Below are 11623 nucleotides of genomic sequence, written 5' to 3'. Positions count from 1 at the left end.
GAGAGAGAGAGAGAGAGAGAGAGAGAAAGAAAAACAGCGCACAAGAGACAGAACACTCTGGTCTGCAATAGAAATGCCCCGGTAGCCTCGTCGGTGTTTCCCGACAGTGACAGAAATAGTACTATGAAGTGTGACTTGCGAAAGGCGAAAGAAATAAATATACAACAAATAAATGTAAGCAAAAGCAAACTATCTTACTCTTTTATCTACCTGGATAAGTATTTTTGTGTTGTTTTTACTTATTTTAAAGAGTTTTGGGGTTTGTATTACTGTACACATAGATTCGAAAAAGTTTTCAAAAAACAAATATATAACAAATAAATGTTATCAAAGGCAAGATAAATTACTTTTCTGCCAAACTGGATATATTTTTTGTGTTTTTATTCAATGTAACATATTTATTCAGCTCGAAAAACATACAGTGTTTACCGATTCGAAAATTCAAGATGGCGTCTCACACCCTCTTTAACACCGTAAGTATGGAAAAAGGTGTTATAAATAAAAAACTATACAAAATACTATTAAAAACCCGCCGAATATATGTCAACCTATGTCACGGTAACATATATTGAGCGAGTTTTTAAGAGTATTTTATCCGTTTTTTTATTTATAACATCTTTTCCCACACTTATCGTGTTAAAGAGAGAATCAGACGCCATCTTGAATGTTCCAATACATCGGTAAACACTGTATGCTTTTCGCGCTGAATAAATATGTTACATTGAATAAAAACACACAAAATATATCCAGTTTGGTAGAAAAGTAACTTATCTTGCCTTTGATAACATTTATTTGTTATATATTTGTTTTTTGACAACTTTTTCGAATCTATGTGTACAGTAATACAAACCCGAGTTTTTACTTAAAATTAGAGATAGTGTAAAGCTTATCGAGTTAGAACGAAAAACAATAGTGGTCAAGTCTGAGCCATAGTTGAGGCTCAATAATTGCTCAAAAATCGAAGATAATATCTATACAAATCTATCCAATTAATGTCACCAATCGGGCGACAATGTAATGTTCTGCCAGGATTTTATTACATTTTCGATTTTTAAGCGATTATCAATAAATACATGCTGTATGTAAACATTAGGTACAGTAGGCACCGCTAAAACTGGGGGGGGGGGGCAGGTCAGTACTTTTTGACGGACCGTCTTTTTAAAAATCTACCAAAAATCAGGTAATTATCCGATCAATACGAAATTTTCAGCGATTATTAGGAGAAGAATGAACTTTATAACAGTGTACTTATTTTTCATAAACGATATTTATATATATATATATATTTTGCTTACAAAACCCCCCTTGTTTTGAAGTGGGAACAAATATGCTTAAAATAATCATCTGAAACTGAACAAAACATATTGTGTTGTTGTAAGGGATAGAATTATAGATTAAAAAAAAAAAATTGTTTGCATACCTTATTTGGACGTCTGAATATCAGAACTTCGATTGTGTTTAATTATCCCGCTTTTGAGTTTTGAAGTGTGAAATTCGGTGAATATGTTAAGTAAAATAATTAATTTAAGTTAAGCAAAACAAAAACAAAAAAGCCATTTAAAAATTTTGATAAATAAATTAACAATTTTTTTTTAGCGAGCCGAATAATGCATGACCATTATTAAACAGGGCATGCTTTGAATAATCGATACAAAAAAAAAATTCGATAAATATTGTGCCCTTTGTGTTAAAAATAGCATCATTTTTTAGATCTCGTTTGAAAACGTTTGCCGCCTTTCGACTACGGTGGACCAAACGCGCTGAAATAATTTTTTTTATTCTGCTTTAAATTGCCCCCCCCCCATTTTGGGGAGCCTGGCCCCCACACACATACACATTAAAAACCAAACTCATACAAATGGTCACCCATCTGGTACTGGCCAGCCTCAGCGTTAATAATACATTGAAATTTTCGTCACTGAAAAATAAGTTTTTTTTGGCCTGTTTGGTCTTCCATAGTTTTCTTCTTATCAAAAGAAAACGTAAACAGAGTCGATCTGAACTCTACGTCGACGCGAAATATCTGGTTACCAATATGAATAAGTGGAATTATTTGAAATTCAGGTACTTATATTATAATATTTTTGCATATTCTCTTAGAAAATCATCCTAAATCTTAGTTAGACAATAAATACATAAATTAATTATTTCAAAAACCCTTTTTTTTTTTAAATTTTAAGTACGTTTTTTGTGCAAGACAAAAAATGTCAATTGTTAACTTTTTGGGAAAATTTAACATTTAAAATTGAATTAAAAATAGTAGAAAAAGTTTTACATTATTCTGTTTTCTATATGATAAAATTCAGGGTTTTATCTTTCTGGAAAAAAAAAGTTACTCAGAAATAATGGATTTTAATAAATGTAATTTAGTTTTAAAAAACAACAACAACTTGATTTTTCGGCGGTGCCTAAGGTACAGAAAACAAGTTATCCGAAATATCTCGTTTGAACAATATTGGCTAACTTTGCCTAATGTTTACATATTTAAAGTGTGTATTTTTTTTTTTACGGAAAGCGTATTTCTTACTAGATTTTAATTCGAAAAAATGCCTCATAAAATATATTTAACAATTTAATTTTAATGCCTACACATATATCACCCCCCCCCTCGCAATAAACTCACACCGTAATTCAGTGACTTTATCGGTTTTGTTTTAGAGAGCAAACGGTGCGGATCGAACCGACGACCTTAGGCAATATGCATGCCAGACAAGTCGGCGCGCAGCTGGTTTTAACGTAAGATCCTTTGATTTGAGGTGAATAGTTTAGATTAAACCCTGAAATGACAGTGGGGGGGGGGGCGTTAAACAAAATTAAGGAGGAGACAAGATCTAAGAAGGAAGAAGAGTTACATCCGGTTCCGACAAAGATAAGCAGTGATGTTGGGTTTGAGACTAAATAAATAATTAATTATGGCCTTAAACAAGGGCAGCAATGCCTCTATTCACTTCCCCCTCCACAAGAGCAGAGTCAGACGTAAAGGCAACTTGTCTTTTATAAGTACGTCTTGGTAGAGAATCCCCCACATTATCTACAATAGCAACGTGTATATATTTGTAAAAATATCACTCGTCACAAAAAATTATTTTGGACAAATTAGAGAAAAATAACATCAACAAAGATTAGACAATTCCTGTAATGACCTGTTCGCTGTTGATTGCGGCGCAATTCTGGTTCTGTGCAATTCAAGGCGGCTCACCCTCCCAGTCTTTTCCTTCTCTCTTTTTGAGAAGGGGTTAGTTTCTTGCTAATCGCCTGAGGCGCCCTACCAGGAGTGCTGACTGAGTTACATTTATCTTTTCCAAGGTCACAGGGCTCTAGCTCTGGAGCACTGACTTTTTCAATTCCACTTTCCGACCCCAGTGACACAGCTCTTGTGGTGAGAAAGAACTAAATACCTAAAAATGTATTTCCATAATGAGATATTTTATTGTCTTGTGCTTGCGTTATGCAATTAATACACACATATACATATTACAGTCGATATGATGTATATATAAACAGTCGATGCAAACTGAAAATTTATGGTTCGCCTACTTTGTTTGTTTTTGATTTACGGCATATCAACCCTTTTCAGGTTATTTAATGCCAAATCCAGTGATTTTGAAGAAAAGTTTTTTAATAGAATATATTTGTTTTGTTTTTTTGTGTATTTTTTTTTCAAGTCGGTTTCTATTTAACCCATAATTGGGAACCTAACAGGCACTACCACTCCGGGTCAGAGTGGACCTGGAAGCAATGGCAATTAAAGGGTAGCTCCACACTCGCTAAAGCCCGCAAACTGGGGCCTCACCATCGGAAGGTCATATCCAGGACCCACCTACTTTGAGATAACCTACAAGCGTTAGCTTAAGCAAGAGGCCAATCGCTATTCAGGCAAAAAGAACTTCAATTTAATCTAAACATAAAAGATTCAATACTTAATCGATAAAAAAAAATACTACTGCATCGGCCGGGAATCGAACCCGGGCCGCCCGCGTGGCAGGCGAGCATTCTACCACTGAACCACCGATGCGACCTGAAAAAAGCCGGTTTAGCTTGTTTAAAATAATCTACACACGTAAACCGGAGGATAAAGTCAATGTATATTCAGGTAAAAAAGATTTTCAATTCGATCTAAATATAGAAAAGGATTCTGGTTCTTTTTCAAAATAACCAAAGAAAAAAAAAAAAACCGGCGTGACAATATGCAGACGATATAAACGGCCATGGTCAAGCCTTGATGATCGCGCAGCAGTTGAAAATTAAATAAAATTAGGGGGTTGTATTACTGTACACATAGAGTCGAAAAAGTTGTCAAAAAACAAATATATAACAAATAAATGTTATCAAAGGCAAGATAAGTTACTTTTCTACCTCACTGAATAATTTTCTAGTGGTTTTATTTAATGTAACACGTTTATTCAGCTTGAAAAAAAAATACCGTGTTTACCGATGTATTGGAAAATTTTAAATGGCGCCCGACTCTCTCTTAAGTAAAGTAAGTTTGAGAAAAAGTTATACATAAAAAACTATACAAAATGCTGTTAGAAACCCGCTCAATATATGTTACCGTAACATAGGCCGACATATATTCGGTGGGTTTTTAACAGTATTTTGCATATATTTTATTTTTAACTTTTTTCCCAAACTTATCGTCTCAAAGAGAGAGTCGGGCGCCATTTTAAATTTTCCAATACATTGGTAAACACTGTATGTTTTTCGAGGTGGACAAGTAACTTATCTTACCTTTGATAACATTTGTTTGTTATATATTTGTTTTTTGACAACTTTTTCGAATCTATGTGTATAGTAATACCAACCCAAAATTAGGACAGAAATACATCATCCGAAAACGTTCTTCCAGCATTGTTTAATTTATATTTTTCATTTTCACGCGCATATCAAGAATCGACTCTAGCTAATGTCTTATGACAACACCATGGTGTTTTTTTTTTGTTTGTTTTCTGTTGTTGTTGTTTTTGTTTGTTTGTTTTTTAGTGGGGGGGGTCCTTTTAACTCGACTTTATTTTGAAGCAATAAAAATGTAACATTTAAATTTTAAGAACGAAATTGACAGGTGCGTGACCGGAAGTCGTCGGGCGTTACGACGACGACGACTACGATGACGACGACGACGTAGGCTTATTTGTTATAAGCGAAGTAAAAAAAGAAAACAACGTAAACACTTAAGTGGGAAAAAAGCAAAAAAACTAACGTTAAGCAAACGAACGATGAAAACAGAAAATGAACACGTGAAAAATGGCTTCAATAAGCCTGTTTCGATATTAAAATTTTAAAAATCGGTGGGTACCCGGGTGTTTTTGGGTGTCGCTAATAATAAGCGAAGTAAAAAAAAAAGCAGAAAAACGAAACACTGGTTCAATATTTAAATTTAAAAAATCGAAAAAAAACAAAAACATCTCACACCACGATTCAAACCCAAAATGTTTAGATAATGAACCAAGGCTTTAACCAACTGAGCTAACGCGACATACATGAAGTTTGTTAGGTTTTTCAACTATTTGAAGTAAATCAGGTCACGACGTCATCTGACGCATGCGTAGAATCGGTCATTGTCACGAGAGGACCGTTTTTGTTGACCCCCCCCTGTCGAAAATTGTCGATGTTGAGTGAAAAAGTTAACGCTTTTCACCAATTTTTCGATATTTTTCGAGCAAAGGATGGAGCTTCGGTGTGATACCGAGTTTGTGAATTTTCGTCGCGTCGGTTGAAAGGTTTTAGCAGACATCCAAACATACACAAAAACATACATACATTTTCGCTTTTATTTATATAGATTATTATAAGGGCCAGTGGTGCAGTGGGCAGAAGCGTTGAATCTTTACAGCTCTAGGTGAGCATAGTTTGAAGATAGCGGTTTCAATGCTACCCAAACCCGGCCAGGGGATTAGCTGGCCAAGACGTGGTGCGACGACAACAACTATGGAAGGCAGTAATTACTTTGGGTGCAGTTAAGAGACTCAGCATTCCAATCCAGTCGCGGCGAAGGCCAGAAGAATAGGTAACTGACACGTCGTGAAACAAGAGCTATGAGGATAACAGTTCGCAAATAAATAAACTTGGTTTGTCTTTGGTGATATTTATTTGATGTATATTTTTTATTTCACCCCTGGTAAATCACACAGATTCTATAAATTTTCGATGGTTAATTTTTTAATGGATAAAAAAATTGCTGCATAGCGCAGGAATCAACGCGGGTGCTTTCTAGCACTAAACTACCTTTGAGAACTGCGTATGTTTTCTTCAGTTTGTATTTATTTTACTTCAGTTGTAGGGGACTAGGACATATATCCTAATCCCGTTACAAAAGAATAATGAAACGAATGGAATTGAGGAAAACAAAGACTCAATTGATGGATAAGATAAACGTGTCGTTTATTTACTGTTGAAAGAATGAATGTTTTAGATATAACGTGTTCATGTCCGCGCGGGTGTAACCATCGTTTGTAGAGGACTGGTATTGTAGAAGGAAAAAGGAAAAGTGTTTTCATCTCACGTTCGCGTCACTATCGTTTGTTCGCGCGTGGGAAATAATTGAGTGATGTCGTGGAAAATGGGATGATAGTCCAGCGTGTAGACAAAGAAGAGGATAGAGGGATGACGTCAGTTAGCAGTCAGCTACGCGAAGGTGTTCTCAGGGACCAGTAGTAGATAGAGAGAGAAAGAGTGAGAATGTGTACGTACGGTCTGTTAGCTTTTTGCCCCACATAGTAGCAAAATGACGTGAGGTACGCGCGGTCGGTCCGTAGACCGACCAGCTCGAAAGCTGGGCCTAAAAGGAAGAAGCCGGTTATTGCTCTTTGTTTTATATTTGTTTCCGGTGGGCTTTGCGCATGTGTGGATTTCCATTGAAAGGAAGCGATGTCGTCCTTGTGTGCGTACGTGCGCGCGTGTGTGAGTAGATGTGTGTACGTTAGCGTGTGTGTATATACACGTGAATGTGAGTGTATGTACGCGAACGTTAATATATATGTACATGTGTGGACGTGGGCACGTATGTTTGTGTGCACGTATGTATGCGACAACTAATATAGCTTGAAATGTGAATGTGTGTGTTTGTGCGAGACTAGAAAAGGCTCGCATACAGTTAAAGTTCTCGGAAATTAAGGGACCATTTCTTAGGGACTAACACGTGATCTCTATAGTAGATCCATATGTATTCGTGTATTGAATTAAAGGATCAAGTAAAGATTAAATAAGCACTCAGAAAGACACCCATTTATTTAAATATATTTTGTTTAAATACGTTCGTTTTATTACTTACATTAAAAAGTTTTTTGTAAATAGAAAAAAACTGTTGGTTTGTTTTGATTAATCCTTAAAAGTTTTGTAAATATTTAATATTAAAAAAACATGTTTTGTAAATATATTTTTTCTTTTAAATCTTAAAAGATTTGTAAATATATTTTTTTTTTAAAATCTTGCTCGCGAACATTCGACTATGTCTGGTATTTGACGTGTTTACAAACAACCAACGGCAATGTCAAGGTCGAACAACTGGTGTCACTTGAAATGTTCGCCAGTATTCGTCTTCTGCTACGGGGTATCTAATCTTTACTTGATCCGAATTAAATCCTCCGTTGAGTAGGCAAAGAAGTTAAGAACATTACTTTTCCTCTACCAATTAGCCAGTTGAATATGTTATAGTAAACCTTTCTTATTGTCTATGTCTTACTAAATTCCAGGACAATAATTCATCTAGTCTGGTTGAGTATCTAGCTTTGTGCTGTTTTTATAGAAAACATTACGTAACTGAGATGCGCCATTCATCGTATAAGCGAATGTGGATTATTCATACCAAGATAATCGTATGCGCACCTTTCATACAATGCAATTTTGAATATTTCGTCAGGGTTTACTTGTAGGGAAAAGTGTCCCCATGTCATGTTGTCCTGCCAAACCCTTTTACAAAGAGACCTTAGACACGTGTATGTGTGTGTATGTGTGTGGGCGTGTGTGCACGCGCATGCGCGCGTGTGTGTGTGTGTGCGTGAAATGTGAGATATTTTGTCTCACCTGCTTTTTGCTCCAAGTCCGTGGCAAAAATAAGACCAAAAATACAACAAAGCCTACCTTAGAATTCAATACAAATTTTATTACTTCCTCGGTTGCAAAAAGTAATGCCCGTTATACCTCTGTAAAAAGAGCCGTTAACAACCTCGAAAGGTGATAGTCTTTTATCTTCAACAGGAACTGGAAGCAGGTTCATCTGCCTTCGAAGATCCGAGTTTACAGCCGTTTGAAGAGGGTCGATATGATGCCTTCTGATGAAAAAGATTCAATTCTCGCATTAAGACGATATTACAGAAGTTCATAGTTAATGTTCATGGAAGAAAAGGTCCTGAATATCAGGTCGACAATTCAGACTTAAAGTTTCAGGGAGATTCAAATAATAACTATTGAGCATACTAGGCTTAAAATACAAGTCTTAAGAAGACACACAATGTAATATCTTAGCCTATTCATTTAGGCTTAAATAAAAGTCTAAAAAATGCGTACAGGTTAGAGGCGCCCAAATGCCTTTTATGTGAAGGGTGAGTTCCACAGATTCTTCTGGTAGGGCTGTCTTGATGGAAACTGAAAAAGAAAGGCACGCATGCAAAAAGCCCGCCAACGCGAACCGCACCTCGGCAAACGTAATCGACCAATCTGATTGGTCCAAAACAAATACAATGGGAGGCAGGATATAATTGTCAAATTTCTAACAGAAACGGCAGTAACCCGGTTTGGGTTTAGCCGGCTTCCTCCCAAGGAGGAAGTTCCATAGGTGTATTAAATTCACAAGCAGTCTCTAATCGCATGTATATCCTTGTCAGTGGAAATGACGACGTTAGGTTTTTGCAACTTTTGCAGGGAGGTGTCGACGTCCTCCTACATACAGCTCTGGAGTTTTCAGATTAGGCACCATTTAAGTAATAACCAGGCTCAACGTTGCTTAATTCCGGTGATCTGACAGGAACCGGTGTGTAAACCTGAGTATGTCGTATACATAACAGAACAGTAGTGCCTAGTAAGGCATTCTGGACAGGGTTATAACAGGATAATGTCTAGTAGATATTCAAGTTCTCTCCAGTAGGCATTCAAGTTGTTCTCCTTCAGCAGATTGCGATAATAACGAAGCACATATGATTTTTTGCTATTTGAACTTAGCATACAACTCGACGGTATCTAGTCCTTCAATCACGCACCCGAATGCCTTAAGGACAAAATACTCGGCAAGCCGAGTAGTAAAAGCACTAAAAGACTAAGTTTAATCATAAGTTATTTATTAATTAGAAAGCCTTGGGACGTTTTCATAAAAGCAACAAAAATAACGACACCCCCGGCTGAAATAAGGCATGAAATTAATGAATACGTCCTCCATGGAAAGGTGTCCGATAATAACTTCATCAAACTGAGTCGGTTTTTTTCTTTTCTTCATTGTAAATAATGATGAATTATTCATTATTGAATAGACAGGTGTTGAGAGACGAGAGATTAGAATATCGTCCACACACACCCTCCTCCACTCTCGGTACCGTCCCCTACCCGTGGGCCGGATTAGACGTACACTTGATGAGAGATTTTTAGAAGAGAAAGTTAGGAATTAGGAATCGGATTAATTCATACCGACCCTAGTGACACCGAAAACAAACAATTTGGGGGGGGGGGGGGTTCGGGTGGTGCCATACGTTTTGTGGGTTGGTATTTACATAGAGATGAAGCGGGGTAAATGCTCTCTCGGTTTCGCACATAAACTCTTTCTCCCCCTTTCTATTTATATCTCTCTCTCTTCCTCTCTCTCTCCACACACACACACACACACACACACACACACACACATATACATATATATAGATATATATATATATATATATATATATATATATATATATATATATATATATATATATATATATATTATAAAATTCAAATCATTTGCTTCGGTGTGGAAACCGTGTATCCGGTCTACAGCTTCCGGTTTGAAAAATTCTGTTCATGCGTAATTAAAAAAAAAAAACAGCTATAAAAACTTCTTTTTTTTTAATCGACAATTTTTTCGCGTTTAAAATATACAAATAAATACAAAACTAAATCCCTACTGCCTTTTTCATTGGCATTTTACGAATTTCATTTGTATTTTTCATTGCAGATTGGAATCGTTTTCAAACAATTCATTTTTATTTAAAAATAATTCGAATCTAATCAAAGATTCTATTGGAAATTTATCAATGTTTCTGTGTTCTTTATGCTTGAAGAGTTGTCTCTCTTTGACGATTATGTGATGTAAGGACTTAAGTAAACTTGAACTGCTTCCCTTTGTCTGTTAAGAGATGAGGTGTGTTTTTAGGATCAGGTGACGCGGAGTTATCTACTCTTTGTGTATATTTATAAAGGCTCCTGTGCAACGTGTTATTCCTCTTTCGTGTAAACGTACAAAATAAACAGGCGTGGCTTTCTGCGCGAACGCGTGCGTGCGTGCGTGTATATGTCTGTGTGTGTATGTGTAAAATGCTAAAAGATGTTACATTGTTAATTAATTTGTTTTGTTTTGTTTCTGTTATCGTCAATATATCTTCCACTATGAAGTCATTTAAGGAGGAAAAGGTATGTTTTCTTTATTTACTTCAGAATTAGCTTAACAAATGTTACTAATTAACCCAAAAAAGATTATGGGCCTAGAATCGGCATATTAACATATCAATAATAAAAATTTTAAAAAATTAAACACGTTTGAACATTGTTTTTTGGTCATCTGAAATTTTCTGTTGTGATAAAAGAAAATAAGTTATTTTTGCTGTTTATAACAAATAATAATTGTGGGTGCAAAGCTTAGTGTTCTTGTGCCATTATTTGATATAACAAACTACTCGATATGACGAGTTCAAGTTAAAATGGCTTTGATTAAAGATGATCTCTGGAGAATATTGATGGAACAGAATCTGTACCACAACAGCGCCTTGATATACAAGCACACAGAACGTGTATATTAAGAAGAGACCGTGCGTTAGCCACAGTTGTTCTTTCAGTAAAAAGTCAATGTGATATATAATTGGAGATCCAACTTATCTTATGATCGTTTGAAAGAAATTTACTGATCAATTTCAAAAGAAAACAGCGTTAAGGGGAAAATTATATTTTCTTGAATTAAAAGAAGGTTAATGACTCTGTTAATGAATACATCGAAAATGATGGTTGAGCTATTTGATAAGTTGGCAGTCATTGGTGACATGAAGAGGACAGCGTTGTGCATTTTCTAGCTACACTTCCAGATTCCTACAACATGTTGGTGACAAGACTTGAAGCTAATCAAGAGTTCCCTAAGTGGATCAGTAACTAAGCGACTCTTATGTGAAGAATCCATAATTAAAGAAAGGGAAGATAATAATGCCGAATTGAAAGTCATGACATCAAATGGCCACGTCAGCAGAAAGGGACTCAAGTTTTATCGTTGTGGAAAAACTGGACACATTAAACGTGATTTTCGACTGCTTGGTGAAGAGACTGAAGAGAATTTCAAGCGGAATTAAATGCGTTCTTCACTAAGAAAATGCAGGATAATCCAAACATTTCGGGCTTTTCTCACATAATGTTTTCTAAGAATAAAACTGGAGTGTGGACTCTGGTGCTACGTGTCACA

The 11623-nt window shown here is 35.9% G+C and overlaps 1 non-coding gene across 1 annotated transcript; it reads right to left on the bottom strand.

Moving 5' to 3' along the window:
* Positions 1-3944: 3944 nt before the first annotated feature.
* Positions 3945-4015, bottom strand: Trnag-gcc (transfer RNA glycine (anticodon GCC)). Its single transcript has one exon. It is a non-coding gene; the product is annotated as a tRNA-Gly (tRNA).
* Positions 4016-11623: the final 7608 nt, after the last annotated feature.

Source organism: Euprymna scolopes, chromosome 30 (assembly GCF_053919585.1).
Source record: "Euprymna scolopes isolate OS-2025 chromosome 30, ASM5391958v1, whole genome shotgun sequence".
Classification (NCBI taxonomy): domain Eukaryota; kingdom Metazoa; phylum Mollusca; class Cephalopoda; order Sepiida; family Sepiolidae; genus Euprymna; species Euprymna scolopes.
Note: the sequence above shows the minus strand (reverse complement) of the source record. Positions and strands in the feature narration are given on the sequence as shown.